The sequence below is a fragment of the Lepidochelys kempii genome, chromosome 23 (assembly GCF_965140265.1).
Source record: "Lepidochelys kempii isolate rLepKem1 chromosome 23, rLepKem1.hap2, whole genome shotgun sequence".
Lineage (NCBI taxonomy): Eukaryota > Metazoa > Chordata > Testudines > Cheloniidae > Lepidochelys > Lepidochelys kempii.
The window spans coordinates 673,887-681,810 of NC_133278.1; positions in this window are offsets into that span (position 1 = coordinate 673,887).

Here is a 7,924-nt window from a genome sequence, read left to right on the forward strand (position 1 = left end):
AATAGGTGAGAGAAAGTGACCCAGTTCCCCTCAGAATCAAGAGTGATTACAAAGAAAAGCCAGCGGGAGAGAGATTCTTTAAGGGGAGATTTGCCAAGGCACACAGGGGATTGGGCTCCCAGCTTTAACTACTTGATTGTTGCTGGAAGTTGGACACCAACTTACCCTGTGGTGTCTTGGACCGTCATCCCCTAAATGTACTTCTTTCACAATGCACAATTCACTGGTGGAACTCATTGCCAGGGGATGTTGTGAAGGCCAAAAGTAGAACTGGATTCAAAAAAAGAACTAGAGGACAGAGTCTATCAGTGGCCATTACCCAAGATGGTTAAGGATGCAACCTGATGCTCTAGGTAACCCTACACTTCTGACTGCCAGAAGTTGGGGGTGGAAGCCAGGGGTGGATCTCTCCAAAACTGCTCTGTTCTGTTCAATGCCCCTGAAGTTCTGGCACCGGCCCCTGTCAGAGACAAGATGCCAGGCTGGGTGGACCATTGGTCTGATCCACCATCATTGTTCTTACGTTCCTAAATGGGCTGGCCTCCATGGAAATGCATCCAGTGGTTAGAGCATGGGGAGCTAGGCATCAGGAGGGGGTTTTAGTCTCAGCTGCGGGAGGGAGGGGGTGCTAGTGGTTGGCGCAAGGTATTGTAAATCGTACTGACCTCCTTTGTAAAGCCCTTTGAGATCAACTTATGAAAAACACCATACAAGAGATAGGTATTTGTGGTGTTTCTAAAAGGAGGAAAAGAATTTGAGAGAGATCTGTAGAGTATTTTAGATGTAACTGGATCAGAAACAACAGAAGTATCACCCCTCTCTCTCTTGCGCACCCATGGCGTTTTAGTATTTCATATGTTTTAAGGCCAGAAGGGACAATTTGATATGACCTCTTGCCTCACACCGGCCAGAGAATCCCGCCCACTGGTGGGGACTAGGCTCCCCTACAAGGTAAATCACACCCCTGAGCCCAGCAGCTGGTGTTTCAACTTAAGCAGAGCTTTTGGAAACAGATGCTCAGCCTGGATCCAAAGGCTCCAGGTGATGTTTGCTAGTTCCCTTTCAAAGCTGCTACAGCTCTTCCTGACTGCTAACGAGAAGTATCTAATTTCCAAGGTACATTTTTCTATCTCCTGCTGCTTCAGTTTGCTCCTTAGAAGACCCTGACAGGAGAGGTCACCTCCCTGTGGAGACACGGAGAGGCCACGATCAAGCAGCCTCTCGACCTGCTCTGCTCCTACGTTAAGGAGACTGAGCTCCCTCGTTCTAGGGGGGTCAGGAGAACGCTGAGCGGGGACACGCTTATGTTCTATAAATACATCGGGTAGGGGGGAGATAAACCCCAGAGAGGGAGGAAGAGCTCCTGAAGCTAAATGATAGCACGGGCACAATCACAAATGGGGATGAACCAGCTGTGAATAAATTTAGTGTGGGCATTAGAGGAAGGCTCCGACCATCAGAGCAAGGTTTAGATTCAGCTCCCCAGTCAGCACAGTGGGGGGCAAACAACTTAACTAGTTGTAAGATGGAGCGTGAGGAGTTTGCGAATGTGCTCAGAGGATGGGGTTGTCCCCGATGGCAGGGGCGGACCAGAGGGGCTTGCTCTTTGATGGCTGGAGGCCCTGGGCTAGCCAGCCCTGATTGCTCAGAGAGGCAGGCCTGTGTGAGAGGAGCTGAAACCCGGCAAAGAGCAGCAGGGGGCTGCAGGTAGTGGGGAAGGCTCAGGAAACAAGAGCCAGAGGTGGCGTAGCTAGCCTGAAGCAGCTCTTGCAGAGACGATGAACGACGCCCCACTGAACTGTGCCAGGGAAAAAGGGCCGGGAACCCCCACAGCCCACCCCAACTAAGGGGGGGAGACGCTGTGCTGGATGGCTAGAGGACTGAATAAAGTGGACCCCAGGTGGGGAAATGTTTTCATTTTCTTTGGACTGTCTTGAGTGAGTTTGGGGAGCCCTGAAAAAGGGGAAAGCAGAGGCAGAGGCCGGCAGAGCAACCTCTTTAGCCACGAGGTGGCCCTCAGGATGCAGCCCACCGTGCTACCTGGGAACAAGACTCAATGACCCAGGAAGTCCCTTGCCGTCCAGTGGTCTATGTTCCTAAGTCTCTCATAAAGAGTTGTGCTCCCGGGTGCAGCCAAAAGGAAGGAAGGAGAGCCAGCACAAACATGAAAGGCAAGAAGGGGTTAACCAAACTCCTCTGAGCCTCAAGGTCAAGGTCTGAGCCCTGTGTGGGCCACTTATTTTATTCTAGAGGTGGGTTGTTTTGTGGGGATTGTATCTTGGGAACCCCTTGACCAAATCGAAGCAGAAACTGTTGGAACAACTTACCAAGGGCCCTGGTGGATTCTCTATCGCTGGCAATTTTCAAATCAAGACTGGATGTTTTTTAAAATATCTGCTCTAGTTGAAATAGGAATTAATTCTGGGACATCCTATAGCCTGTGTGAAGCAGGAGGTCAGACAAGCTCACCATCATGGTTCCTTCTATCTTTATAATCTATGAATCTCAGATGACTCACTGAGCATTCTCGAGAAGGAAAGGGCTGGGTGGTTCTCAGTCAGGTCCCCACACGCTATCCCTTGCAATCACACTCATCTCTCACGCCATCTCCCCGGGCTCAGGAGTAAATCAGGACTAAATCCTTGGCAGTATTTAAAAACTAACTCTCTCCAATTCCAATTCATTATTAGAATAAAAACTGGATCGCCAGAGCTTAGCTGGAAGTGCATCCTCTCTTCTAATTGATATTCTGATGCGCACTGTATCCAGAGACAAAATTCCACACCTTTCACTTGCTATTATAATAAAGTCCCTCCGTCTCCTGCTGTTTGGTTGTTTCAGCTTTATGCTTACCCAACTTTCCCAGCCGTCACTGGGCCACTGCTTTAATTGTAACCTGCATACACTGCAAGCCCCTGCAACCTAAAGGTCAGCCTAGAGAGAGAATTCTGCCTTGCTGTAAGCTGCTTCCTTGGTGTGGGTCTCTCTGCCAGCTCGGAATCCATTTATCATTTTAATACCATTCTTAGGGGGATGGATTCCTGCCGATAAATCAGCGCTCAGGACCTCAGCATTCTCCCAGCGTTCACATATGCACCAAGGGAGAAGCAAAACGTAACAGTGTTTGTTCACTCTGAGTGGAACAGCACCCCAGAGAGCCCCACTGCCTGGGAAAAGTCTGCCCTTATACCTGCAATTAACTCATTTTTAATATGTGCCAGGCACAGTGTCCCATCCTACTTGACCTTTCAAATGACTGCACTTTAATTGTTCCTAAACATGAAATTGGTTTTTATTAGAGGCTAATGGGCTTAGTGAGGCCTCAACAAATAAAAACAGAAAGAAGAAAATGAGATAAAGACGCAGCGGCTGGAAATGTGCTAAATGTTTGCTATGAGCAGTTCAGGAACTTTCCTCTCTGCCTCAGCTTATGGGGAGCAAACCCCCTTTTGCTCGGGGTGGACAGAGGAAGGTGTTGCTTTATGTGCTAATTACTGCAGAGATTTTGCAAACGAAGGCTGAACCCATCCATCGCCATTCCCCAAACAGTCCCATTGGATCCCCATTTATTTCAGCTTCCTCTTCAAAATTGCCCTCCCTGGGTTTGTCATGACTAGGATAAAAAGGTGTGAGGCTCATCACCTGACAGGCTACAGTACATGTTTGCAATGTCCCCGGGAGAAGGTGCTGGGAAAGCAATCTCAGCACTTGCCTTTTAGCGGAGGCCTCAGCTGCACAGGGAGGTGGCATCAGTTTAATCTCAGGTGCGACTGGGAAAATGCTTAAGCTAAACCTATCTCACATCGTCCACACGGAGGTTTGTCCTTGTGTGACAAAGCCAATTTAAAAGCCAAATTTAAGCTAAACCAGTGCACCTTTCCCTGTGTAGGCAAGGCCCCCCAATCTAGATGTACCTGTTTTCAGAGCCCTCCACGGACTTGCTGTGATGAGGCTGGGAAGGCAAAGCAGCAGCCTTTCCCCTCCCTGTAGCTCCTGGATGCACCGCCTTGGTGTTGGCTGCTGGGGCTGCAGGCAGGGGTTGGACCCTGCCCCCCTCTGGAGACAGCTGGGGACAATGCTGGAGGAGCAAGCAGCTGGTGAGCTCCCCACCTTCCCAGGGGTGGTGAAGCTCCGGCTTTGGGCATCACCCCTGGGGTGGCAGGACAGCAGGCTCCGTCCCCATCCCACGGCCCTGGGGCTTTGGACGCTGGCTGCAGGGCTTCAGGTTTGACCCCCCCCACTGTTGCCCCTGCTGGGAGGTGACTGTGTCTGTTGGGCTGAGCTGGCAACGCAGCCAGGGCTGGTCCCGGGGTGGGGAATTGCTCCGGCCCCTTGGGAGTGGTGCAATCAGCCAGGCCAGGACCTGCCTCGGCCAGGCTCCCTCAGGACCCACTTGCCTGGGGGGGCCCCAGCCAAGCCACCCACAATTTCCCCCCCCAACCAGCTGAGACCGGCCAGGCTTCTGCACCAGTCCCAGGCGGCTCGGCTCCGGGGAGACAGGCAGGGCCACACATGTGGTGGGAAGCAGGGTCTGCCCATAGCTGGAGGTGCACTGGGGTCCGGCCAGGGGGCAGAGAGGACCCGGCAGGTGGGGCCAGGGGGTGAAGAGGAGCCCATGGCCGGCTGGCGGTCAGGCCGAGAGAAGCAAGTGGTGGCCAGTGGACTGGCAGGGTCTCGGGGCATAGTGCAAATGGAGCAGGCCAGGGCCCCTTCTGAGCACGGGCCCAGCTCCACGGCACCATGGGCGCCATTTAAACCGAGGACGGCTTGAATGAGGATGTTTCTGCTCAGAACTATAGCAAAACTTTTTAGCTACAAATTCAAATCCTCCAAGAAGCAAGCACGTGCTCTAAAACTCTTCACCTAGGAGACATGGAACAAGTAGAGGACAGAAGTTCATAGGTTTCAAGACCAGAAAAGACAACAACGGTCATCTTAGACCAGGTCTCCAATAGAAGAGGCATGCCAGCGTAGCTGGGCTGGGCTAATTATACCAGCAAACCCTCCTAGTGGAGACACAGTTTATACCAATTCCCTGGAAAAAATAAGCTACCCTGGCAAAAGCACTTTCTTGATGGTATAACTGTGTTTGCACTGGGGCTTCTGCCAGTGTAAAATATTCTGGGGGAGGGAGGCACCCGCCTCAACGACATGGCCGTGCCAGCAAGTTACTGGTGTAGACCCGACCTTCGCTCGGGCTCCTGCTCAGCAGAGACCAGGGAGTTCCACATAGCGATTGCTGCGGTTCTACATCCACCCAAATCCCTGGGCCTGGTTAGCCTTCCTGCAATCGTCGATCAAATCAGAAGAACACACATCCCTCCCAGAGCTAGGAACAGAGGCGGTGCTTAATTTGTTCCAGAGCTTGCCAGGCCCGGGGTTGAGCCCCGGCACCTCTGGCTAGCAGTTCAGAACCCCGGCACCTCTGGACCAGCCACATCAGTTATGAAAATAAAAACTTGCTTGAGCCCCGGCACCTACTTGCTTGAGCCCCAGTACTTCTTCCATTACAAATTAAGCACTGAAAAGATGCCCAGTTCCTCCCCCCCATCCTCAACTTCTTCAGTCATTCAGACCCCACTCCTCTCCCAGAGTGGAGAGCAGAACCCAGGAGCCTGGATTCCCAGCATCCCCGGAGTCCTGAGCTCTGTTTACTTCTCTCTTCAGCCTACAAGTTGCGTGAAGCAGGTAACACCCTTCTCAAGGATTCAGAAAGCTCCGCACACACGCCGGGCACCGCCACCCCTAAACCCTAGTACTCAGACAGGCAGTTTCGACGGCTGGTCTACGACGGAGGTCAATCCTTGGGGGAAGGGGGGCGATAGAGCCTGAAGGAGCCTATTTCTAAATGTGCGTGCAGGAGGGACACTGGAGCAAAGTCTGAAGTGCATCCTTTTTATTGGAAGGGCGAATGAACAAACAAAAGGCACTGGCCTGATGCTGCAAGCTGGAGTCCACGGCCTGCACCTTGCCGGCCCGTGGTGGCCAGAGAACACTGCAACAGGAGCCTGCCCCGTGGTGATCATTCAGAGGCTGCCCCCACCTGCCCTTTCAATAGCTCTAACCAGACAACTTCCCAGCCAGGGCAAGAGAAGCACCGACACAGGACGCTGGCACGGCGGTTTGGAGGCGATTCAGATTCAGCCTCCCGCTCCCCCTTTCGCTAACGTCTGAGCATTATTCTCCCTGCCGCTGGCTCTGCTTTGACAAGCCTGCCGATAATTGGAACACATTGTGGAGTGGATAATCCCCTTTGTAGCAGACACATGGTATTATGGTGTCTGCTGCGGGGGGGGGGGAATAAAAATGGATTAACTGTTTTAATGCGCGGACCTGGAGTGTTGGATACTCTCTGTAGCCAGAGACCCAGGGAACCTAATGAGGTTCCTTCCTCTCATCCCTCCCAGCCGGGAAGAATTTGCTTCTAAAGTTCAGCCCGTTCCTTTGGGTTTCATGGAGCTCAAGGTCAGCCTCAGATTTCAGCTCCAAAGCTTGTTTATCCAGGCTTAACTGGAGCGCCGAGATGTGAAGCTTGTTTACCCTGGCCTGAACTTGCTGCTTGTTCCGAGCGGCAGCAAGTTGCCTTCTCTTCCAATCCCCATGTTTTTCCCACGAAGCAGAATTAAGGGCATGAAGAGGCAGATGTTCCCACGATGCCGCCACTCTGGGAGAGCTCCCGCTAGGCGCAGCCTTCACAAGACGACTGCCCTTTCCTGGCCTCTCAGGTGCTCCGACGTACTGCCAGCAGCCTTTCTGCTGGGCTTTAAGCTAAGAACCGGAGAGGTGGTAGCAGAAAGAAGTGGTGGCCAGAAGCCGTGCATCTTGCAAGGCACCCCCTGGCACGGCTGTGTCTTTTCTAAAGTAACCACATACCTTGCCATGCAGCCAGAGTTCAGATAAAAGACTCCCCTGCCTTCTCCAGCCTGTTACCCCGCCCCCCGTAGGGTCAGTGCATCGCCCTCCAGCAGCACACGAAGCAATGGAAGCATCATCTGCACCAACGGCATTAGACCTAATAGGCCAGCCACAAACCTGTGCACCTCCCAAGTGCAGCCATGCCTGGTCGCGTTTAATGAGCCCATTTTTCTCCTCCCCAGGCCCATGCCAGGTACACGATTGTGATGAAAGATTGACTCCCAGGGCCCTCGGATGCGGAGAGGATCCATCTGGCGCTGAGCTCTGGACTCTACAGCCGTATCACAAAGGGACACAAACTGAGAACAGAGGAAGCAAAGCAGGAGCTCACAGGGCATAAACCACCATTGAGTCAGTCCCTGCCGAGGGTACGTCTACACTAGGTCTGAATGAGCTCCAGTCACACCCGTACTAACTAGACTAAAGCTAGCTCAAATAAGTTCACACGAGCTGCAATCACACCCCTTGGTTACAGCGTCGCCGTACCCTGAGTAACGGCATCCTTACCAACTTCAGCAGATCATGGGTTAATTGCATGGCATGGAGCTGGCAAACAGGCGCATGTAGCCTGCCCTTCGGTTTGCAGCGTGCAGATGTGGCCATAATGCCGCACTCCCGGGATTGCGCCCGCCACCGTGCTAAGCAGAGCGGGGCAAAACATTTTTTTGACTGAAACATTTCCCCCCCACCCCATAGCAGATTCAGTGACACTAAAACACTTCTCTAATTCATGTAGATTTCACTGAATTGCTTCAGTAAAAACACAAAAAGCCCCCAAACATTTCATTTTGACATTTCCAAAGTGTTTGGATTTGAAAGGACTTTTTGTTTTGCAGTTTACAGTACTAGGATTTTTTTTAAAAAACTCAAAATTGAAACATCTTGTTCAATTCCAAACAAAAGCTTCTTCCCATTTTTTCACAGCTGCCAATGAGCCAAATACTCCATTATTTACCCAGCTCTTGTGCCAAGCACCTGACCCATTGAAATCAGCAGGAGCCTTTCCTTT